Below are 26,560 nucleotides of genomic sequence, written 5' to 3'. Positions count from 1 at the left end.
AAAGCATGATAGTTACAATAATTAACAATAAGTCATAAAGATAACCTTAATTTCAAAAGCAAAATGTGTGCAAAGTACATTATATAATCACAAAGCAATAAAGCTTGAAATATAAATGATTGAATAAAAGATAGTTAAAATTTTTAAACACTATTTCAAATTATTCTTGGATCATTGTATTATAGACCACTTACAAAATGTCACTAATGGACACTTCCTAAAATAAATAGTACATGATGTGGCCAAAGCAATATTCAGGATAAAATCTATGGCCTTAAATTCATAGATTATTAAAGAGATATAAAGAGATATATATAATTAAGAGAACTTAGTCACTTATTTTTCCTCTTTTTGTGATTAATAGAATATATCCTTAATTTTGAAAATTCCACTAGGTAATCTCACATATGAATAAAGGTTAATCAGAGTTTTAACATTAAATCTAGCAGAACAATATGAGGAAAATGATAAATCAAGAAATGGTAATTTAGTAGATTATATTTAAGAAATTTATTAATGTAATTTATTGTAGAAGTAAATAAGTGAAAATCATGAGATTGATATTTCAATAGAGGTTAAAATGTTATTTTATAAAATTCAGTATCTCAAAAATAATTCACTAATTTTATAATCCAATGGTACTCCCTTAATAGAATTTTTAATTTTATTTTTTTATTTTTAACTTAATTTTTATTTTTTATTTTTATTTTTTACATCTTTATTGGAGTATAATTGCTTTACAATGGTGTGTTAGTTTCTGCTTTTCTTTGTTTGTTTGTTTTTGTTTTTTTTAGTTTTTTTTTAGTTTCTGCTTTTTAACAAAGTGAATCAGTTGTACATATACATATATCCCCATATCTCTTCCCTCTTGTGTCTCCCTCCCTCCCTCTCACCCTCTCCATCCCACCTCTCTAGGTGGTCACAAAGGACGGAGCTGATCTCCCTGTGCTATGTGGCTGCTTCCCACTAGCTATCTATTCTACGTTTGGTAGTGTATATATGTCCATGCCACTCTCTCACTTTGTTCCAGCTTACCCTTCCCCCTCCCCATATCCTCAAGTCCACTCTCTCATAGGTCTGCGTCTTTATTCCTGTCCTGCCCCTAGGTTCTTCATGACCTTTTTTTTTTTTTTCTTAGATTCCATATATATGTGTTAGCATACGGTATTTGTTTTCTTCTTTCTGGTTCTTTGAGAAGATAAACAAAATTGATAAACCATTAGCCAGACTCATCAAGAAATTTTAAAAATGGTTCTTTCAAATAAATAGACAAAACCAGGTTTTAATAATGAAGCATTTTTAGATATTTATCAAGATTACAAATCGTTGCAAAGATGCCATCAGTAATATCATGTGAATATTTACCAGTCTGATATGCAGTTTTAAAAGACAAAATGGTATGTAAATTCTAGATGGACTGTAGATCTAAGTGTGAAAGATTATACAATAATTTTTTTTAAAAATGCAGAGGAGAACATCTTCATGACTTTTAGTACATGTATTTGTCAGAGTCCTCCATAGAAACAGAATAGAATATTCACAAATATATGTAAAAAATAAAATGATGAATAAGAAAAAATCAAAGGAACCTATATGTCTGATTGCTGTAGAAAAAAATTTCTGCGTAAAAGAAATGATTTAAAAGAACTTTAACATGGCTACACACAAAAAAGTGTAAAACTTCATCAAAAGCAACATAACAAAATAATACAGCAAAATGACTTGAGAAAAAATATTTAAAACATACATAACAAATAGTTAATCCTCTGCTACACATAGAGCACCAACATTAAAATAGAAAATAGGCACAATTCATGAACACAGTTCAAAGAAGGATAAATACAATTGAATATTAAATTTGAAACCAAGTTCAACTTTACTACTAATCAAAAAGTGCTAAGTTTAAAATTACAATAGTTTAAGAAGACAACATCTTAATGAGGATGGGCAGAATGGGCCTTTTTGCATACCTTCTCTGAGAGTGGAGAGTAATTTGCTAATAAGTATAAAATACATACCAACTATGAAATGACAGTGATAGTTACTGAAAAGTTATTTGTAGTACATGAGTTTTTGAAATAATATAACTACTTAATAATAAGAGATAAGAAATTGAATAAAGTGTGAAAGTATACACCCGTGAAAAATGTTTTGAATAATATTTAACAGTATGAACCCCTTTTCTCACTCTACTATTAGTGAAAAAAAAGCAGGTTATAAATATTCATGTACAGCCTTTTCTGAATTTTGTAAAAATAAAAAGCAAACTAAAAACCAAAGTGTATTGACACATACAGACAGACAGAGTATATTGAAAGGATATATATTAAAATGCTAAGTTTCATTGCTGGGATTACTTGTGATTTTTGATCTTATTTGTGTTTAATTTTATATGACAGCTTTTTTTAAATTTTGGAAACACAAAAAGGTTTTATAATTTTTACAAAAGTAAATGAAAATAGTGGTCATTGAAGATTAAGGAATAGAATAAAAAGTGAAGAATGCAAGATTATGTAAATTATCAAGATAAAATGTGAATAAAGGAATATAAAACCAGACAAATACATTAATGTAAAAGCAGAAGATGTAAAACTTCCTCAAATAGACAAATAAATTCAAGAACTGATTCCTAAATAATGCCATTTGTGGCAACATGGATGGAGCTAGAGATTGTCATACTGAGTGAAGTAAGCCAGACAGAGAAAGACTAATACCATATGATATCGTTTACATGTGGAATCTAAAAAAGTGGTACAAATGAACTTATTTACAAAACAGAAATAGAGTCACAGATGTAGAAAACAAACTTATGGTTACTGGGGGGAAAGGGAGGGGGAGGGATAAACTGGGAGATTGGGATTGACATGTACACACTACTATATATAAAATAGATAACTAATAAGGACCCACTGTATAGCACAGGGAATGCTTTTCAATACTCTGTAATGACCTATATGGGAAAAGAATCTGAAAAAGAGTGTATTTATGTATAACCACTTTACTTTGCTGTATAGCAGAAAATAACACAACATTTTAATCAACTGTACTCCAATAAAAATTGTTTAAAAAAAGAACCGATTCCTAGAAACTGAACAAAATAGGTGTATGTAATCAGGTATAATTCTGAAAGAAACCCAATGTAAAGAGGAAAAATCGAGATATAGATATTTTAAATTATAGTAGTACCTGAAATAGAAGAACCGATCAATAAGCGTTTGATAAGTGTGCTGAAAAAGAACTATATATTGCACATGCTTATACATTTGAATATCTCTATTTAAATGGACATATATGAAAGAAAATTATATAACAAAATTTGACTCAAAACAAAATTGTAAAAGAGACTATAACAAGAACACAAATATTTAAAATCTTTTTAAAATTGCTTCCAAAAAACTCTCAGTCCAGTTGCTTGAGTCAATTACTTCTTTCAAAGCTCCAAAGAGCAAATACTTTTCATGATAAAATTCATATGATACTCAGTTTCTAGAAAAGCATGGGAAACCTTTCTAATACATTTGTATTAAGTTAGCCATAACCATGACACTAAAACCCAGCACATAAAGCACCCCATCACAGCTGTGTTGAGAGAACAGATGGATAGCCTATTTTGGATCAGGATGTCCTCTGTCACCTCATGACACTAACTCCCTGCCCCATACCATTTCATCAGTCAGTGTCCCAGCAGGAAACAGATAGCAGACCCAGCTGGGAACTGGGAAGGGGGTTTCTGATGGAGGGGCTATTAATCAAGGTGTGGCAGGGTTAAGGGAACCAACGTATGATTTTGAGGCACATGAGAACTAGCACTATTTGGAAGCACTTATGGCTCATGGGCCTGAAGGGACAAATAAGGAAAAGGTGTTAGAGCTCTGTTGAGAGCTGGGGTCACCGGAGAGGGACTGGTTGACAGAAACTCTAATTCTGGGGTGACTTAGTCACTCCCAGAACCACAGAAAAGCCAAGAGGAAATAGAGGAGGGAAACAAATACACTAAATTCTTTCCTCTCTCCTGTCCTCCAAGCTTCAGTCAGTGCTTTCACTGGCTGACTCCAGTAGGGAGACTGAGGGCAAGGGGGCCCAGGCAACAGAGAAGGGCACAGGGCAGGGCAGGTGAGGGTTGAGGGTTGAGGGTCAATGAGAGGAGCATTGTCAACGAGAGTAGCAATACCTTCACCCTGCCCACTCCCACTACCTACTTGAAGAGCTTGGCAAGGGGAAACTGTGAGGGCCCTAGCATGGCAGATATAAGCATTTAGGATTACAGCCTGAACACCCTCCTTCCTCTGAGATCTTCTCAGAAATACTCCCCAAATACCCAACCTAAGCCACTTACTACACAGTCATACTCTGGATCTTCTCATCTCCAGAAACTATGCTACCTCTGAAATACTGATTTCAAGCATTCCACACTCTGACTTGCTTTCATAATCTGTATATTATCTCCACCCAAAGATGATACACCCAAACAATTCTTCCATCTAACGAAGCTCTCCAACACATATGCACACATGCATGCATTCTCTCTCACACTGACTTACTATCCACCACCATTTTTCTGTCATGACTTACTTATTTTTTCAGGTTACATTCTATGATCCCTGGATTTTAATCCTTCTCTTGAAAACACCTTCAATTATCTGACTTCTTGCTTCCTTTGGAACTCATTGTCAAGAACTGTAAAGTGTCTATTTTTCCCCCTACTTACAAACTAACAAATTAGCATGATGCCACAATTTCATGGATGCTGGCAGAAGACACAGGCCTCCTGGATCAGAGATAAAGAGTTTTATTATTCACAGCAGTAGTGGTAGCCAGAGTATCAAAACTTTTTCTCTGGTTCCCTGAGCCCCAGTTCCCACAGGCTGACACCAGCACATTCGTGGGCTGCATTGCAGTAGAGGAACCCTTATCTTAGGGAACCTGAATATTGTGTAATGGGCATTAAACACACCCATTACGATAAAGACATTATGTTTATTATGCTAGAGAGTAAGCATGCCTGCCCCTTACTCTGGAGGTTGAGAGTCTTTTATTTCTATCAGTATTTTCCTAGTCTGTTCACTGCACTTTCATCCCTGAAAAGATAGGCCAGGACAAATAACAGTCAGTGCCTCTACTCACAATCTGAGCAGAAACTAAACACTCCTATGGAGGATTTCCTCCCCATACTCATGCTGCTTATATGTGAGCAGTCAGAGAAACACTGTCAGAAAAATCATCCCATTGGACGGAGAGGTTTCACTCTCTTGCATCACCACTCTCCCTTTTCCTGGATTATGACCATCAGTCCACAAACTTCCATTTCTCATTAAAAATAAATAAAAACCCAAATTTCACTTCATCTATCACTCAACCTCTCTGCTTCTCTTCAGAGCAAAACTTCCTCAAATAGATTGATTATACTCACTCTCTCTACTTTTTTACCTCTACCTTACTCTGTTGGTCTCTCTGTCCAATATTCTTCAATGACACTTTTCAAGAAAGCATGTTGCCGAATTCACAGAGATTTCTCCTACTTCATCTGAACCTACCTAAACATATTCAGAATAATCAACATCCTTTTTTTCCTGGAAGTTCTTCTAACCTGGCTTTTGTGAGATAGCAGTCTCAGAGACTGAAATCTCTGTTCCTTCTCTATCCACAGTGCTGGTTTCATGGGCCTGCACCTGGGCAGTCACACAGGGACCCCCATGCGCCCCTAGATGGCCTCGAAATGGCTTAATGCTTTGTTGTCAACATCTTGAAATTCTTAATAATTTTTGAGCAAAGGGCCCTGCATTTTTATTTTGCACTGAGCCTCAGAAATTACATGGCAGGTGCTGTCTATCCACTCTGAAATATGTTACCGTTTCAAGGCTGCCTTCTATTCTGCCTCCACATTCTCTTTCTAGGTAATTTCATCTAGTTCCATGGTTTTAAATACCATCTTTATTCTGGCTACCCCCATAAGTTTTTTTCCAGCACAAACTTCTTCCCTGAGTTGCTCAGGTACGTCATATATAAGTTTGTCAGGTGTGTCAAATATCTGAATGACTAGCGCCTATTTCAAATTTTGTATTTCCAAATAAAAGCACTTGATTTCCCCTTCTCTGCAGAATTTTCCTCTCCAAGTTCCCATATCTGTTAATGACACTACTATCCATCAAGTTACGGAAGCTCCAGAGCCGGACATCCTCATTTATGTCTCCCATTTCTCATTGCCACGTACAATCCATAGCCAAGTCCTGTCAGTTCTATCTCTAACTTCTATCCTGAGTCTGTTTACATCTTGTTACATCCACTGCTTCTATCATCTGGTCCATGTTATGGTCATTTCTCCCTAGACTACTATAGTAGCTTTCTTTTTTGATTCTCTTCTCCATTTTTGTTTCCTGACAATTTATTCTTCTCAGAACAGCCAAGATCTTATTTATGTATTTATTTTCTTAAATTTTATATTTTAAAACATTTCAGAATTACAAAAAGATAGCAAAAACAATATAAGAAATTTCCATATATCCATATCCTAGATTTCTCAAGTGATAAAATTTTACCACATTTGCTTTATCAGTCTCTCTCATACATATGTAATAGTTGATATATATTACAATGTACACATATAATCTCTACTGTTATTTTTTCCTAAATATCATTTGAGGGTAAGTTGCATACATAATATCCATTTACCCCCAAACACAGCAGTGTGTAGGTCACTAAAACAAGAACATACTGTCAGTTAACAATCAAGAAATTAACTTTGATACAGTCTAATATAATCTATAGATCTAAGCAAATTTGGCCAATTGTTCCAGTTATATCTTTTATAGAAAAAAAATTTTTCTGGTCCAGGAATTAGGCCAGGATCCATTTTTCATTCAGTTGTCATGTTTCTTTAGCTTGCTATAATCCAGAATGCTTTGTCCTGCCAAAAAGTAAGAAAGTACTCAAAGAATGATGGAGACATGTCAAAGGACACAGATGCCAGCTTGAAGAGGCTACTGTTGGTCAAATCTGGGACAATCAGAGCATCAAAATAACTCATTATAATAACAGATCATAAACTGAATAAAATTATATATTGAATTGAATAAAATAAGAATCCATGAGCCCATACTGTTAAAAAGAAATAAACCAATAAATAAATAAATGGGAGAAAACAGAAAGCCCTTCTCTAAGTAGACTGTCAATCACTAGATACAGAAGAGAAAAATAAGAACATCACAATCTTATCATGAGCTCCAGCCCATCTACTTGCAACACTAAGACCTCACTGAGAGTGCTGGGTCAGCTTCAGAACTCAGAGGCTGTTTTTCCCTTTATCACCTGATTTTTTGTACAATTTATAGGATTCCATGGCAACTATTTACACAATATTTAAAATCCAGTTGTAAATATCTTCTTAGGAATAAAAAGAAAAATATTCCAAAAATTCCAAGCGTGAAGCGATGAGAATCTGAACTAAGGAAGCACCAAAGAGGATGAATCACATAGTTGGGATTCAAAATACATTTCTGATGAATAATAATTGTAACAATGGGCTTCCCTGGCGGCGCAGTGGTTGAGAGTCCACCTGCCGATGCAGGGGATGCGGGTTCATGCCCCAGTCCAGGAAGATCCCACATGCCGCAGAGCGGCTGGGCCCATGAGCCATGGCCACTGAGCCTGCGCGTCCGGAGCCTGTGCTCCGCAACGGGAGAGGCCACAACAGTGAGAGGCCCACGTACCGCAAAAAAAAAAAAAAAAATAATAATAATAATAATAATTGTAACAATGAAGTAAACATTTATGACCAATTAGATGCATGTGGAAAAGGGAAAAAAAACTGTGACTAAATTTAAGGTTTGTAGCTTGGGAGACTGGATAAATATACAAATGACATTAACTGGAATAGGAGGTGTGAGAGATATGAAGATTGGGGACAAATATGTTAGGTAATGTTTTAGAGTATAGAATTTGAGATATCTTCAGGATATCTAGGTGGAAATTCCCAAAAGTCATTGAGAAACTAAGCCCTGGCACACAAGAAAGGCTACGTGGACCAGGGTGTGCATTGGTCTCAATGTGCAATATAACTCACAAACATACTAAGTATTTCTTCATAGAAACTCAATGTATCAAAAAAGTTGAGTTGTTTTAGAACCTTATTAACATGACAAGCAGAAATGTTCTAATACTCTCTCATTCCTGCCTCTCATAGGAAACTTCACCTAAACCAAGAAATACGTGTATTATCTCTGATCAGCCCATTATATGCATTTACCCCTTGAATTACCTTGATGTTTATGTACATGTTTGTCTTTACTAGCTCTGTCTATGCTATTATCAACTAGCACAAAATCTCTTCCCCCCCAAGAAATTAAATTCTGCTTATTTTTTCCTCTAAGGAAATGGTTCCAAATGAATATTTTGTCCACCAAGGTGCTTGACATGCTCTTCACAGGAACTAGTACAGCCCACAGTGTGTGGGTTCTTAGTAGCTGCTGGTGGCCATCCTATGTTGCTGTTATTCAGGCCAGAAAAGTGACTTATCATTTGTTTCCTTATATTACTTCAAAGGGGCCCCAATGTTGTGGCTGAGAGCAGGTGCCCTACTGTGTTTCTGATGAGTTTTATCAAAAAGAGTATAATTCTGCTAGCCTCAATTAGAGACAGACCTGCTCCTTGCTTCTCTCTTCTCTGATCTGAAGTAGGACTTGAAAAGAGGTGACTCACATAGTTCTTATCTTCAGCTATCTCTGCCATCTATCAATGTTAGAGAGAACAGTTAAAAACAAAGCAAAACAAAACAGAAACTCCAGAATGTTATAGCATGTTAGAATTTGCAAATTCTTTTCTATCATAAACAGAGTCTATAACTGACCATATAAGAGAGAACTGTAAACTCAGAACCATCAGGCCAGTTCAACACTCTGCCATCTTTTTATTTGGGAAGGACAGCTTATTTCTAGTAAATTTGAACTTGACTCTCTTTGGGTTGGATTTGAGCTCTCCAGTGTGCCACAGTCCCCACCAATCCCTGTTTTTTAATACCTGGCTGCGTCACATATTTAATTTGGAAGTGCAAACAAAGCTCTAATTCTGGAACTACTTGTCTTAATTGGTGTCATTTAAACAACTGTGACAGAATAAATCCCATATTTAAGTTTACCTTTGCCCGGGCAAAAATTAAATGCACAGAACTTAGCATAGTATCTAGCACAGAGTAGTCCATCCGATACTTATTTTTTGAATGAGTGAATTTATTTGACTCTTAGATAGCCTTCAGGTCTGGATGAACTTTTTTTGGTTCAGCCAAATTTGCACAGAAGATATCAGAGCCTGTAGGTTTTTCTAACATGTTTGGTAGGTATTGAACCTAGCTAGCCCTGTCTTTGAAACTTACACTGTATTTTTTATATTTAAGAAACCTCCTGTGAAGTGAGGAACATAGCATGTGATGTGTCCAAATATTCACTCTTTATCTGTAAAGTTCTAGTATATATTTTCTCATTGAATTCTAGCAAAACCATGTTGAGTATGTATTAATGTACCCACTTTATATTGGATGAAATTGAAGTTCAGAGATACTGAGGAATTTTCTCATAGCTCACACAATCACTAAATAGCCAAATAGGACTTCAGACTCAGACAGGTCTTTTGTTTTTTTTCCCCAAGGACGGTTATGCTCCTTTTGTTTTTCTGATTAATTAGAATAGTTGTGTCCAGCCTCTTTGATAAGAGGACACATCCTAAATGTTACCTGACCTGTTAGGGTAGACTTGAGGATGTGGGGAAAGGCAGATCTATCCATCCATCCACTCTATAGCTCACCCTTCCACATACCCATCACAGACAAGGTGATGAGAATTCCTCTCCTGATTTCCACTTCTCTCAGCCTTCATGTTTTTGGACTTCTTCCCTGTTTTTCAGATTCCGAAGATATTTTTAACCACTTGCCCCTGTACTAGACAAGTTTATACTATGAGGGAGGTTGTGAAAGGGAGCAAAGATGTGGTTTGTTCCAGGCTCTGTCTTTTCTAGGACTATCTCTGGACCTCTCATAGAAGATAACTAATGTCAAAAGAAAATATTGAAAAAACAGAAGTGTTTCAACTACCTGGGTTTAAATAACTCAGGAGGATTGGAGTTCAACCATATTACAGGATAAGCTAGTGTTGCAATATTTAGTTGAAAGCCTGGATCACATACACATGTAAATGTGAATTCAGTCCCACAATTGTCCCTACCATTAAGGGTTCCTTTTAGAGCACTGGTGTTGCCCATTAAGAAAATCCCGTTCATAAGAAGGAAGGTGGTAACTCAAAACGTATCTGTTAAAAAAAGATTTTGGACCAATTTTACTATGTTAATTCTTTCTTACAGATTACAGTAATATACCAAATTGAACTCTGTAGTCAATGTTTCCACACTCAAAGAACTGATTTGGATCCATTAGCTCTATTCTAACCTTTTAGCTATATAATTTCTCAACTGGATCATAGGTGGGTGTCTAAATACTCCTTGAGGTCTAATGAATGGCCTTTTAGACCATTCTTAAATGCAACTGGTTTCCATACATTTAGACTAATACCTCAAAAACTAGAGAGTAAAAATAATGAATGCTGAGAATTGGATTCTTAAAAAAGAACTTGAAAGTCCATGCTAGGTTATTTTAGGTGTATCTGCTGATAACAGAGAAGAGGGTACAGAGGGCTGTTGGGCAAGCCTTCTTAAAATGGAGTTTATTAAGCCACATTCATGACTATTAGAGTTACGGTGACAGGGTTTATTGATGGGGCTTCTTTAGAAATTATGTGAAACTGTGCAGTCTACTTAGCAAAATCTCATAGAATATTCTTAAAGATGAGATAAAGACTGAATCTGAAGAAAAAGTACAGTTGGTACAGCAACTGTGATGAAAATATGAACACTGAAGCTTTTCTCTCAGTCTCTCAACTCAGATGCATTTAACCACAGGCCATGTTTTCCCAGGGTAATTTCCTACTAGGTCCCAGAGGGGCAGCCTTGCAGCATTTAGTTATCATTGCTTCAAACACTTCATCAAATGTAGAGAGACAAGATTTGATCATTTAAAACCATATATAGGGGCCTCCCTGGTGGCGCAGTGGTTGAGAGTCCGCCTGCCGATGCAGGGGATACGGGTTCGTGCCCCGGTCTGGGAGGATCCCATATGCCGCGGAGCGGCTGGGCCCGTGAGCCATGGCCGCTGGGCCTGCGCATCCGGAGCCTGTGCTCCGCAACGGGGGAGGCCACAACAGTGAGAGGCCCGCATACCGCAAAAAAAAAAAAAAAAAAAAAACAAAACCATATATATTTGGTTGTAGTATTATATATAATTGTATTATACAATTTTATATATATGTATATATATACACACACAAACACTAAATATATATATATATATATATATATATATATATCATAAAGCAAGCTTATTTGTCAAAATATCTCTGCTTTATTTTGATTTTTCACCAGAACATACTATCTGAACCATACATATACCAATATGACTTTGCTTCTGTTCTACTAGAGAAGGGTACTCTTGAGCCAAGACCTCCAGTACATAAAATGAACCCTGCTTTAATTCTCCCTAGATCCTCACAAAAAGAGCCTTCCTTTAAACAGGCTGATCTATTTCATGAAGTCAAATTTTCCAAAGAACTGTGGTCAGTACTTTACAACCAGTGTTTCATTTAATCTTCACAAAAATCCATTAAGTATCATGCCATTCAAAAATGTTGAAAGTATGGCACAGAGAGATCTAAACAGTTTGTACCAAGAAATAAAGGGCACAGTTTATTAACTGAACATTAAAAGTAAACCATGTCCTTTTAACCATGAAGCTGTAATGACTTCTCAGGAGAAGTTTAGACTGTGTGTGAGAAGCTGTGAAGCCCCTTGAACATCCCCACAGGGAAGTGCAAGAACAGCAGCTAAGACTGCAGCACAAGAAGAAAATTCTTTAGAGAGGCTTCTGGTTGGGTAACCAGATGTTAGATGTGACTTTTCTTGTGGTCTTGGAACGCTGGCCAACCTCCAGACACCAAGAGCAATAAGCACCTGACCATCTATGCATGAGCTGCCGAGAGACTCTGACTCCAGTTTTGTGACGCTGAGCCCAGTGCTCATCTCCAGGATATATAAAGGGGAAGGATGTGATAAAGTTGGTTTAAAGAGCCACGGAGATGATTTCCTTAGAGGAGAGTTGTGAGATTGTTGCCAGACTTCACTGCCACTGCCCTTCTCAAGCCATATGAGGGTGATTTCAAAGGAGCCACTCTAAGACTTAGCAACAGATCTCCAGAAAAATCAAGGTCTAAATGTGGGAGGCTGGCCAGGGATACACAGTCTGCAGTAAAATGGGCTTCCCTTGGAGCTGTCTACACTTCCCTAACAATGTGACTGATGTGGACCCTATGACGGGAGCAGGGCTTGAATATCCTGTAAACTCCCAGGGGGATATGTTGATCCCAGGTACAATACAGAGCAGCCAGCCTGTGGAGGAATTGCCTACATCAAGAGAACTGCTGGAGAGACCCCCAGAGGAGGAGAACACGTCCAAATACTCACAGAAGCACCAATCAAGAAAGAATGATTAGGTAGCTGACATCCTGGAAGGCATAAGTGATGGATGAAAGTATACTTATCTGAAGCTCCCTCTCCTTTTCTCCTCTGTGCTGCAGCTCTTCCCTTCCCTTCCAGCCTTTGATATAGAATTATGAATGAGAGCAGAAAGCAGCCAGGCAGTCTTGGGAAAAGGTGGAGAAGCAGCTAACCATGCCCTCTCCTCCACTGCAGGTCACTAGCCAGAGTTGAGCCCAACAGGTGGGTTGGCATGGAGTGTAGAAGTTTTAAATTGAAGGAAGCTTTGAAATTCTAACATTAGGTTAGATTGGACAGTTTATTATCTTAAAAATTAAGACTCTTCATGTTACACTTTAGAACTAGCATGGAAGCCATGGAACCTATTTAAATTTCATTCAAGAGCAGGAGAAAAACAAGCCAATAGAATAGGTTTGCAGATGCAATGGTATGGAAAAAGGAAACTGATCAAATGCACCCCCTAAAAATGATAGCTTATTTTAGAAACTGGCTAGAATTAGAGCAAATCCTTAGTCAATCCTTTTTATACCAAGACTCCAGTTCTGCTCTTGGTCACCTGACCGGTTCCACCACCACTAGATTTGGTTCTTGACTTTGCCTTGCTCCTTCCCTTGTATTCTATATTCCTTTATATATCCCTGTGTTCCAGATTTGGTTTTTTGGCTCACTGTCTGTCCTTGAACACAGCCGCTACCCCCACCCCGATGCCTCTGTTGCCTGCTTCCATTCATTTCAGGGTTTGAGGTGAACTCCAAAATCAAATCTATTATTCCCATTATTGACCCATATTTGGGGGTGAGTTGAGTTCCTGGTCTCAGCTCCTTCAATTGTCCTCTGTCCCAGAGAATTCATTAATTGGACTGTTCCCAGCCATGATCAGACAAATGGCATTCAAGTAATAAATACAAACTGGCCAAATCAGCACAATAACCTGCTCAACCTCCCATCAATGAGGGATGTGTATAATTCCTTCAGAATCATTTTCTAATACCTTTTCCCACTTGGTTTCCTTATTAGTGTATTATTTCATTTATTCTATGAGAAGAGTTCCCTGTGCACCTTTAAATAAACAAATATTTACCACTTACTTAGCCCCTGCAGTAGGCTAATACCTTTTATATAATCAATTCTAATCCTCACCATACCATCTTGTTCAAGTAGGTATTATTTTATCTTCCATGCAGATAAGGACATTAGCTCACAGAGTTTTAATGACTGGCCCAAGAATGATGCAATTAGAACTCAACTCCACATTTTTCTGCTCCAGAAAGAACTAGAATTTGGCAAAATCATGATTTAGAAATAATGTGTAACAGATGTTGGGAGGATCATAGTGAAGTTCCAAAAGGCACATTTAGGGATTCATGAAGAATACTTCAAAATATTAACTGAGGAATGAGATGGATAAAGACAGACAGAGGGAGAGAGCTTGGCTTTGGCTAAGATCCCAGCAGTAGAAACCGCCAGACACTATAAATTAAAGCCAACACTTGGACTTGTCCCTGACTGTAGACAAATATCCATGTGGAGCAGCACCAGAGGGATGGAGTCCACTTAACTTGATGCCTGTGTTGTTCTACTGGCACTAGTTGGAACTTCAAGATTCATTTTCTAACAGAGCAGAGCAGGGTACACAGTCAAAGGCGCCCACTCCAAATTCAAACTGAGTGCTTCTAAGTGATAGATGAAGGGAGTTTTGAAGGCAGATAAGAAGCAGGGCTTTACTTTCTTCTCACAGGCTTCTTGCTATTTCAACCATGTGATTGCACTCCACTTTGGAGCCTAGCTGGGGAGAACCATACTGGTCATTTTATGTTAACAGAGAATTTCATAGAATATATGAACCTTCTCAGTGTTACATGTGATGTTTCTCTATGGTACCCCCAGTGGATGTTCACTGAGGGTAACATTTTCTGCTCCAGCTGCAATTATGAGAGAGTGTGGTGTGGTCAGGAAAGGACATTTGGGAGTCCAGCGATAAATCTGCAAGTTGTTTCAATGGCTACCAAACATTTGTGATCGTGGATATAAATCCTGCAACAACAAATCTCTTTACCCATGATCTTTATAATCAATGACAGTTGTAACTCAGTACTGTATTTCAGATATTAATTCAAAAAGTATTAATAAGGCACATGAGCCATGCACTAGGTACAGAAATGAACAAAATAGACACAAATCTTGAACTTCACCATCAGCTTTCTGGCTACCAAATAAAATTCAGCAGAATACTAGTCCACTATAGATTTTGCTTGGTAATAATATTAATAGTAAAATTTACAATTACATTTGAGCAACACAATAAATAGTACTGGATCATAGCCCAAAGTATAAAATAAATATCCATAGTCTATGTTGATATAAATAAATGATTGAATAAATAAATAAGTGGGGGTGAGTAGACAAATCTCCCATGAAGAAGAATTCCAAATAAATTATGTCAATACTCCACCCTCAAGGACATGGAACATAACACCCAACTACTTAAGTATGGGCTGCTCATAGAGACTTCCTTCCAAAGAACACAGTATGGAAAGGGGATAAAAAATAAGTAACTTCAGGGCTTCCCTGGTGGCGCAGTGGTTGAGAGTCCGCCTGCCGATGCAGTGGACGTGGGCTCGTGCCCCGGTCCGGGAAGATCCCACATGCTGCGGAGCGGCTAGACCCGTGAGCCATGGCCGCTGAGCCTGCGCGTCCGGAGCCTGTGCTCCGCCACGGGAAAAAAAAAAGTAACTTCACCGTGGCAAAACCTGACAAACACTACATCAGCCAGGTGCTCGAGGTTAACACCAACAGGGACGGGTCGCGTTGATAGTATGTACCCTTGATATGAGGTGATGAAGATGACACTTCACCTCTTCAGCCTTCCTCCTCGAAACACATAACTGCAATCTAATTATAACAAATCCCAATTGAGGGACATTCTGCAAAATACTCACCCATTCCTTCCTAAAGCTGTCAAGGTCATCAAAAATAAGCAAAGTCTAAGAACTGTCACAGTCAAAAGGAGCCTAAAGAGTCATAATGGCAAAATGCAGTACCATGGGGTTAGATCCTAGAACAAGGAACAAGAAAAAGGACATTACATAACAACTAAGAAAATATTAATAAAATGCGGACTTTAGTTAATAATAATGTATTGGCTCATTAATTGTAATAAATGTACCATGCCTGTGTAAGATTTAATAATAGAAGAAACTGGGTGGAGGTATATGAGAACTCTATTTACTATCTTCACAGTTTTTTTTAGTAAATCTAAAACTATTCTAAAATAAGTAGTTTATTTAAAAAAATAATAATTACTTTGAACTCTCTTTATAGTTTCCAAGTTACTTTCATATTCATTAACTTACTTTAACTTCATAAATTCAATGAAGAATTGATCCCTCCTTTGTGCCAAGTACTCTTCTAGACACACAGAAACACAGTCCCTAATCCAAAGAGTGTATAATCTAGCATTGAATGTGGATAGGAGGACTGGCCTGGCTAGTGTTATAAATGCCCATTTTACAGGGAACTCTAAACAGTGGCTTAGAGGTGCTGAGATTTGCCAGAACTACATAGCTTTTAAAGGTCAGAGCAAGAGCTCAATAGCAGGTGTTACAACTACAAATGTATTTCTTTCCCCATTAAAATAAATTTATAACTGGGGGAAATACTGTTTTACCTGAGAGGCTCCATCATAACATGGATTTCTAAGACCATGTTAGCATGGGTACCAGTTGGTAAAGGTAAGTTTTTTATTTTGTGTCATTGTCCCCTGGGGAGTTGAGTATGCTCTCTCAGGTTCAGACTTCGTGCAGTTCTTTTCACTGAAACTTCTTAATTGGCATGAAACAAAATGACTTGAATTTAGTACCATACTCTATGGTCTGTGTATATCAATCCTTTCATCAAATGACATTTCTATTGAGTTGAATTCAGATATGCTCTGGAATTCATTTACTTCAAAAGTCCAAGTGCTTAACTTCCAAGTGTTTGTTTTCAATGATGGAAGAGCAGCATAACATAATGGAAATACCACTGGATTGGAATTAGAAGACATAGATTCAAATTCCAGCTCTAACATTGGCTAGTTTCATTATTTTGATCAAGTTAATATCCTTTCTCAGTAATAATTTCTTCCACCTATAAAATGGGAATAATATCATTTACTTAGAGGTGTTTAAAGTATTAAATAAATGTATGTGTGTGACTTTCCAAGTACAAAACCTGATACAAAGTAGGGGTTCAATAAGCCTTAGTACTGGAAACTTGCTAGGGAATGAGTTGCATGATCCAGGGTGAGGGAGGGAAGAAAAACAAGAGGAATGGGATAAAGATAAGAAAGTCTACATTATAGAATTGTCCAGAAGAAATGCTCATCAGATATGTAGAACACAAATATGTTTTCCCTCCTCCTGCCCAAACTGAGACCTCCTACTATGTCACAAAAACGGGCTAACAGGATAATTTGAATTGGCACGGATCTCTTGACAAGTGTTGGATTCTCTGAACACTTGAGGCCCAGAAGATAATCCAAAGTGCTTGAATATATTTCTGTCAAAACAGGAGCGAGTAATTTCTTACTCATGCCTGACATCTTGGCAAGTTGCATAATCCATTGTGCTAATCTAGAGGATGAGCCTTTTGAATAATAACTCTTGTTTTCATGACAGTTCAATACAACTACATCCAAAAGTAGTATCAGAAGGTTGTATAAGTGCTTCCGTTAAGTTAAATGTAATTAAATCCCAGACTTTCTACATTATAAATGGTGTTTCTTGATGTTCCTTAAAACTAAAATATACAAAGAGAATAAAATCCCATGTACCTGGTCTTGTGGTGAAGGCCCCTGAACATTGTCTCTGCAGCCTCCAGCTTCTCCTCCCATCGTCTTCACTGTGAGGGAGATGGTCAGCAATGGGAGACGACTTGGAGGGCATCCCTGTCCTCGAAGAGGATGGGAAAGAGGGCCTCCAAAGGCCTTTTCCTTGCCTCTGATTCCCTGATCCCTGGCACTTTTCCCTTTAATACATTCTTCTGACCTTTAGCATCTGCTGCATAATGTTTGGACTCTGAAATTTTACTACCCATTTTTCTGTTTGGAAGTTGCTGCATTTAGTTTAAATGTTGAATTTATTCTCTGTATGCAAGTTCTAGAGCTCTAGGCCATGAACATTTTCAAAATAAATCATCTCGATAATAAACGTGCATAATTTCCATTGTAGGTAATGATCTGTGTGGCTCAGAGCTGCCAAGTTGAGCCCCAGATCAACCTCCGGAACTGTTTTGAAGGCCTAATAATATGTACAGTGGCATTACTGGTACTGATCCCAGCCATATGAAGTCAGTGTTTCAATTTTCCTTGTCAGCAGCTTCTTTGGCAGGACAAAGTATACAAGGTTTGCCAAAGCTAACATATCAGGTAGCTGGGCCTCCAAACAGATGTGTTCCCATTTCCTGTTCTTCTCCCTTTGTCTTTCATTGGCGATTTTTATTTTATTTTTTATTTATTTATTTTTTAGCTAATCGGGCCTCTCACTGTTGTGGCCTCTCCCGTTGCGGAGCACAGGCTCCGGACGCGCAGGCTCAGCGGCCATGGCTCACGGGCCCAGCCGCTCCGCGGCATGTGGGATCCTCCCGAATCGGGGCACAAACCTGCGTCCCCTGCATCGGCAGGCGGACTCTCAACCACTGCGCATTGGCGATTTTTATATGTGTACCAAGCCAAATTGTGATACTTACTTGGATGTGCTCAAAACCCATTGTAGTCCTTGGCCATATGTGACTAAACTTGAGAGTGGAATCTGGCCCATAGTTTGAAGTGGTTGGAAAAATTTAAGGCTCCTTATCCTATGCCTGAATTATCAGTTTAATCTTTTCTAGTGTTATCAGGGAAGCTGAGAGTTAGGGGGGGAAAGGTAGTGGAAATGAGCATTACCTGAACTACCTAAAGTTTTGCAAAGTCCTAGATTCATGATATCTAAAGTTTTAGTCCATGCACCAGCTAAATGGCTGCATCAAAATTACCTGATATGGGGCTTCCCTGGTGGCGCAGTGGTTGAGAGTCCACCTGCCAATGCAGGGGACACGGGTTCGTGCCCCAGTCTGGGAGGATCCCACATGCTGCGGAGCGGCTGGGCCCGTGAGCCATGGCTGCTGAGCCTGCGCGTCCGGAGCCTGTGCTCCACAACGGGAGAGGCCACAACAGTGAGAGGTCCGCGTACCGAAAAAAAAAAAAAAAAAAAAAAATTACCTGATATGGTTGCTAATAACACTAATTTCCTGACCCTGCAGCAAACCTACAGAATCAGATTTTCCAGTGGTGGGACCCTGGAATCTATACATTATTTAACCTTTAGATTATCAGCCAGGTTTCGGATTCACTGAGAAGGTTCTCTTTGACCCAAAGCATTCCTAAGATGTCTAAACCTGGCTTAGGTTATCACTGATCTGGATCTTTCCCAGGGCCCAGTTTTGATCTATAGCAGGGTTATAGCACCACAGTAGATCTTTAAATCTTCCCAGTTTGTCCCAGAACTAGTGTCAACTCCTGGAGAAGACAAAGGCCTAAATGGGAAATGGAACAACCCATCACTGAGCACCTGTTACCTACCAGGTTCTATTTGAGGGTTTTCCATGGGTAACATGGGAAAATATCATTTGTGATTTATAATTCTCTTCTACTTTCTGAAGAAGATACACCCCAGTGACTGGAGAGCCTCTTGTATACAGAAAAAAAGAAAGAGAGAAAAAAAAAAGCGATGCATGGGGGACAGATGTTTGAAGGGAATAGAAAAAAGTTAAATTGAACTGCATGAGAAGGAGTGAAAGGGAGTGAGATGGGAGCATTAGATCCGGGAAGGGAGAGACTGTAGCCCAGAAAGTTAGGCCCTGGAGGATAAGAGGAGAGAGAGAGATCTGAGACTGAGAACTGGTCTATGTATAATTAGAATATAGACTAAGCTGCTCTAACAAGAAGACCTCAAAATATAATGGCTTAAATGAGGTGGTTTATTTTGCTAGCACTTAATAGTTCAGGGATGAATCGTTGTTTCTAAGGTGGTTTGGGTTGTCAGTATTCTTTAGGTCACAGGAAATAGGAAAAAGAGTCCAAGACAAGCAGCTTTAACTCAAGAGAAGATGACCCAGGTATTGCACATATCATTGCTATTCATACCCCACGGGCCTGGCTTGGTTACTTAGTCACACCTGGATGCACGTGAGGCCAAAATTATGCAACCTCTAGCTGGGCAGCTATATTCTCAGCTAAAAGTTGGAGGCTTCTGTTGCTAAAAGGAAGAAGGGATGTATGGATATAATGTTACAGTTAGCAGTGTCTACCCACTCAGCGAAAGATAACTAGTAACTGCGAGTTTTGGAGTGACATGCTACGTCCTTTACCACATGAATGCCCACCTCAACTGTACCCCCAAATCTTTAGTAAAATACACATTGTTCACTGACATTTGGAGTGGTTTCTCTCTAGTGAATGTAAAGAGTGAAGTTTTGCTTCACAGTTGGCACACTGGTGAAAACAAGATTCCACCCAGGGAGAGAGACAAATGAGTTGCATATGTATCATCTTGAATGGTCTACACAACAGCCCCCATCAAGGAGCTATCACCACCTCTTTATTAGAAGAGAAAATAGAGGCTCAAAATGTAAAAAAAAAAAAAACAACAACTGGCAGCCCCACACCTAGGAAGTGGCAAAGTCAGGATTCCACAGCTGCATGCCTGATTCCGAAGCCCTCGCACCACAGCATTGTGCTCATTCTGTTTGCTCCAGACTCTACCTCCTGAGGAAAGGCAGGAAGCCTCACTGGGCCCAAGGATGCGGGTTATTTCACTCTGCTCCTTTGTACATCTAATCTCCCTTTTCTTTTTCCCCGAAAACAAAAGAATTAAGAATCCATTAATTAAGAATTAAGAATCCATTAATTCTTACCTTTGTTTAATGTAGTGTTTCCAAAACTTTTTTGACTACAGAAGCCTTAAGAATAAAAAATACTATTAATATCCTACCCCTCACTCCCAACCTACCGTATGTTTTTAATTTAATGATCAAGGGATCTTTTTTAAAGCATAAAGTAAATTATGTCACACACACACACACACACACACACACACACACACACACACTCAAATATCTCCAGTGGCTTCACATCAGCTCAGCATGGAAATCAGAGTTCTGACCGACGTCCACAAAGTCCTACACAATCTGGTCTCTCCTCCACCAACACCTGCCTCACATATGCCTCCCTGGGCCACATTGACCACCTTGTCTCTGGAATATGTCAACCACTCTTTTGCCTTAGGACCCTTCCCATTGCTATTCTTCTGCCTGTGCTGTTCTTCCCCAGATATTTCTATGCCTTTCACATTCACCCTGTTCTGATTGCTACTCAGGTATCACTTTCTCAGAAAGTTTTTACCTTTCTATTAATATATAAAACATCGCATCTAAAACAATAAGCTCCTTCTCTGTCCTTCAGACTCTTACCTCATCTTATTCTTTTTCATAGTACTATTCACTACATGAAAATGTAGAATTATTTGTTTATTTGTTTATTTCACCTCTGCCCTACTAGATGTGAGCATAGATCTTTTCTGTTTTGTTTGCATCTTTATCCCGCATAACTATCCCTGACACATAGCAGGTGCTCAATAAATAAAGACTGAATGAATGAATATCCCATCAGATCAGCATCTAATGGAATACATTCAGGAATTGTTGGTTCTCATAATGCAAAACAGCTGATAGATTTGATTAAGTCAAACAACCAACTAAATTCAAAGAAGTAAGAAAAGAAGAATTCATAAAACTACTTATTTAGTTAATAAAAACCAATTCAGAAAAAAATCTTTTGGCTAATCTTTTTTACTATGTGAAGAACTGTTTCACAAAAAGAGCTTTAATCTCTTTTTGCTGAGATAGGTGAGGTTCTAATTCCTTAGAGGATTTGTTTTCCTGCTTTTTTTTATAGCTGGGAATTTTTCTGCTCACAAAACCTACCTAAAGTCTGTGAATTACAAGCTGCCTTGATCTCCACTGGAGAATATTCAAAGATTCCAAGACCTTCAGTAAGGAAAGATGCTAAGTACTCTTCTGGCAACCAAAATCTACTAAGTAGGTAAGATGTTGAATTTTGTTATGTTGTTATTTAAGAGGTCTTGCATCAAGAAATCAGTGGTACAGTTTCACATTATTTGAATTATGATTCCAACGATCTTATTGTGAACTCAGAGTTCAACTATTATAACCCTTGAAAAACCAGAGAAAAGCAATTTTAAAAAGATATGTTTCCTTGACTATGCCACAAATTGAGAATGGAGTATTATTCACAGCCATCATCAACATAGTAGGAAATAATTACCTTAACTTCAAAAGTGTCACTCACTATCACTGAAAAATTACCTGCTTAAAAGACAAAATAAAGAAACCAGCATTGACAGTTACTACTAAATTCCTCCTCCAGAAAGCTCTAATTTCTAGCTGCCACTAAAAAAGAAAAATGATTACCATTCTCTCTTTCTTGCTTGGTAATAGTTTAGAAGTTGATTTTTCAGACAGCTTAGGAAAAATTTGATGAAAAGCCTCATTTTTCATAATTATATGAACTGTACATAGCAGAAAAGAGGAAAAATCTTTTATGTGTGAGAATGTCATCAGCAGCAGAAGCCTAGGTATGGATGAATGACTTGGATGGATTTGAATCCCAATCAGTCTAAGGACAGGAGAATAAAAAGGTTAAGAGGGAATAGAATAAAGCAACAAGATGCTAATTTGGAAGTTTCAAATGAGACCCAGAAAAAGGCTATAAAATAACAATGGCTTACAATGGGCCAGGCTCTGTTCTAAGAACTTTTCATATTTTAAAACTCATGATAAAGACATGAGGCAGGAATTTCTATAAACTCCATTCTTTAGGTGAGGAAACTGAGGCACAAAAAGGCCAAGTAACTTGTTCAATGTCTCACAGCTATTGTCATGGGTCTCAGATTCCGGTTTAAACCCAGGCATCCTGGTTTAGAGTGCAGACCAAAAATGTTGCATAAAATACTGAGATAGCTCTAGAGACTGACCATATGCAGAGATTTGCAGGAAACAGCCAGCCAAAAGCTGGTTTTACAACACTAAAAATAAAATCTTATTTACAAAAGGGTGATGAAAGAGAGTGCAGGTGAGAAAGAGGATTTTGTGAGGAATTTTCTTTGGCAAAATCCATCTTTTGAGCCCCAGCCCCTCTTCCTTCAATAAGATTGATGGGTGGCTCCAGCCCCCTCAAAGCAAGTCTAGGGATTGAGAGACGGTTGGGGAGAGGGGTTCAACAAGAACACCCAGAGAGCCATTTGTTATTAGGGACACAGTGCACTGAGATCTGACCTTTGTCTCTAGAAGTCTGGAAGGCAGCAAAAATAGGCCCAGGACCTGCTTTGATAGTGGGACAAAAGCAAGTTTCTGCAGCTTATTGAAAGTTACTATACTCCTCTCTTAAGGTGGGTCAAAGAATGTGTGATTTTCTTTTCTGTGAAACAGAATGGAGAGAGAATTGACTTGGAAAAGATATAAATCTGTGTCTGTTTTGTTCATGCTGTTTTCCTAGTACTTAGAATAGTGCTTGTCCTAGTGGCTAGGGTAGATTGTTCAATGAGTATTTACTAATTTTATAAATTATTATTATTTTATTATAAAATATTATTATTTTATAAATTGTCATGATGAAAGAAGGAGAGAGAATGAGAAGGAAGGGAATGGTCCATTTCGACATCCTAACATTCCTTGCCCTTTCCTGTGGTTGAAGACCCAGATTTTCTTTTAGAAATCTATTCCTCTTCCATGACTTGCAGTGTTCCTTGATGTTTCACTTAGGGAGCTAAAGATAGGTGTGTGACCCAAATTAAGCAAGTCAGACTCTGGTTACTGGTATTAGGATTGTTAAAATAAAATATTGCATGGGACATACTAAAAATTATTGGTTGTTTATCTGAAATTCAAATTTAACTTTGTGTCCAGTGTTTTTATTTGCTAAGTCTGGCAACCCTACCAGTAATTTAAGTCATGGTTACTTGGCACAGATAGAAGCCTGATGGAGTCCAGCTACTCCAGTACCCATTAGTTTTTGCCTCCAAGATTCCTTAGCACTACCCAGGCTCTGTCCTGCCTCAAATCTGGTAATTTAGTTATTCCTCCAATTCTTTGTCTATCCCTACTCTTATAGCCTTCCAATATATTTATTTTTTTCTTACCTTTTTTTGTATCAGATATCTATAGTTGTTTTTTATAGTTTGCAGCAAAAAATCCTGGTTGAAATATCACCAGATATCACCAGCAGAGACACATTGGTGGTCCCATGCCAGAAAGAGCCAGGTTTTTTGGCCCCCAAAGAATCTTTAAACTGAATTTATTGCCACTAGGATCTAAGATAGGAATGTTTATATTAAAAAATGGAGACTTCTGGCTTCTCCAAAACCTCCAGTCTGGCAATATGGGGCTGCAATCCTACATGGTAACAACCATCTGGATTGGACTAGTTGTTCCCCTTAAACAGAGCATGTGCTTATTTATTTATATTATCTGTCAGTCCCTGAGGGTATTTGAGTATGTGATCCATGATATTTATAGTGCCCTCACGTTCCCTGGTTTTTTATTGCTTGCCTGATTCAGTTCAGTTTAACTCAGTAAATCATTTAACACCTAAAGTAGGTGGCATTAAGGAGAGTGAAATAAGTTATGGTCCAGACCATCAAAGAACTTCTTAGTCTAATGAGAGCTACAGACACTTCAAAGGAGAATTTCATATGTAAGATAGTGAAAGAAATAATAGAGGTAAGTACAGAGTAGTATGAGAACCCATAAAGAGCATCTCATTCAACCTGGATTACCACAGAAGGTTCTGGAGAAGATGATGCCTCGCTGAGTTTAGAAGGATAGAGGAGAAAAGAATTCCTGACAGAAAAGCAGGTTTAATAAAAGGAAGAAGACATGAAACACCAGGTGGACTATGAATAAGTGCAAGGGCTTTGTTTTGTTTTTTAACAATCGGCAATTTCTGATGCCACAGCCCTATTTTAACCTCTGGCAATCTCTAACTCCTGTTAGACTAAACTTTAGCCCCAATTTCTATCTTTACTCCTTGCTTATAGGTGTTTCCTCAACCTTGACCCACTCTAGGATATACTTGTTTCTACCAGTGTTAATTTTCCATTCTGTCTTTGTAGTCACCCTCCAGTGAAGTGTGAGTCCCCTACTTAAAGAAAAAGTTCATGATGCCACTTCCAGGCCAATGGCTTTTCAGGGGAATCAAGCCAATATGAGTCAAATTCACCTTCTTGATCTACCTGACCCTATCTCCAAAACCAGATGAGGGTTCTATGATTTCTCTCCTGGTAGGCAACAAATCTCTTTTAAAATACCATGCATTTTTTAGTATTATACTACATAGATCAGAATCAATAAGATAATGTTACTATAAATTTGCTCCATTTGTTTCTCAACTCTTAGACTCCCCTGCTATGATATGGCTGTTCTTAGAAGTATCATGAGGAAAGAGTTCTGTCTTGTTCACTGCTGTATCCACAGTTCTGCAAACAGTATTTGACACATAGTGCTCAATACATACCTATTTAATTAATAAATAAGGTTTGTCATGTATTTAGAAACATATATATTTTTGTAGTTCCACTTGTAAAGCTTTTTAAAATGCAACCAATTCCAATAATCTTTATCAAGCAAATAAAATTAGTATGACTGAATGGTTTAAATACAGACCATAAGCATTCCTTCTTGTTGATATTTAAAAGAAAATTTGGTATTGAAATCACAGGCTTACTTTAGAGAAGTCAGAGGATCAGTTGCAGAATTATTTTAATCTTTTTGTATGGTGTAGGGATCCAAGCAACTAATATAACTAAATCTTTCTCTTCAAATTGTAAAATATATCAAGTGTTAAGCTGAGAGTTATTTTGTTGTGTTATTTATAAGGTATTTCAAGGAGAGAACCAAATAGACATATTAGCACTTTAGGGAAATAACCTACCCACTTACTTCCCAATTACCTATCTATTTATACCCAATCTTGTTCCAGAAAAGATTGAATGTGGCTTGCAAAGTTACATAAAATACTTAGCGCAGATAAAAGCAGAGCAAAAAGAAGAAACAAAGGACATAAAATGCAACCAGGAAGAATACTAAAATGCAAAATGTACATCATGAAGACTCATGATTGCCACAATTGAGTCATAAATGTGGCCCTGAGAATTCTATCAAGTTCATGGGAAAATGGAAACCTGATCAGTTCCTCAATGCACATGGTTCATAACTTAGAAACAGCAATTTATCAGGATTAGTACAATGATTATTGTCCTAAGATCAGACAGGATGTGTTCAATAATGTTCTTATATATTACTTCATTGTAGGATGTACTGATGATCGCAGTAGAGAACAATTTAATAAAAGCAGTTCTACAAGGAGGGAATACTTCCTGGTGACTTGCCTCTCCTTATGTACTTACTTGCCATAATAGGCATGAGTAGCTAAGAATTACAGTGTACACAGCATGCAGTTGCTGGAACAGTCTCTTAAGTAGAATATTCCTATTTATTTTTGTTTCCAAATTATCATTTCATTTTTCACACGATATATTTCTAATCATCAAGAACAGAAATAAAATATACTCCTATATCTTTAACAGTGTCATTCAAGAAAGAACCACCAATAATTTTAACTTATAGGCTTTTATGGTTGCTGCTGTTTAAAGAAAATTATGGTCTTTACCATTTAAAAACTGGGAAATATTCTACTATTTCCTTTCTATTTGTATCAAGTCTGTGGAGTTCAGCACTGCATCAGCCAGAGAGTTTAAAATATCCTATTATTACTTTAATTATTTATGACAAAGAAGCATAAAGGTTATATTGTTTGACAAAGTCATGATGACTAAGCAAATAACAGAGTTTTTTAAAAGGGAAAATGTGAAATTTTGCTTTT

At 37.7% G+C, this 26,560-nt stretch overlaps 1 protein-coding gene across 1 annotated transcript in view; it reads left to right on the top strand.

Moving 5' to 3' along the window:
* TRHR (thyrotropin releasing hormone receptor) overlaps window positions 1-26,560 on the top strand; it is a 116,313-nt gene that overhangs the window by 21,450 nt on the left and 68,303 nt on the right. The window contains exon 2 of the mRNA XM_082601430.1: window positions 21,557-21,703. The gene's annotated coding sequence lies outside the window, so the exon portion shown is untranslated. The remainder of the gene's footprint in view (window positions 1-21,556; window positions 21,704-26,560) is intronic.

This window comes from Mesoplodon mirus (genome assembly GCF_964341445.2).
Source record: "Mesoplodon mirus genome assembly, chromosome: 16".
NCBI classification, from domain to species: Eukaryota; Metazoa; Chordata; class Mammalia; order Artiodactyla; family Ziphiidae; genus Mesoplodon; species Mesoplodon mirus.
This window is presented reverse-complemented; position numbering and strand designations above follow the sequence as displayed.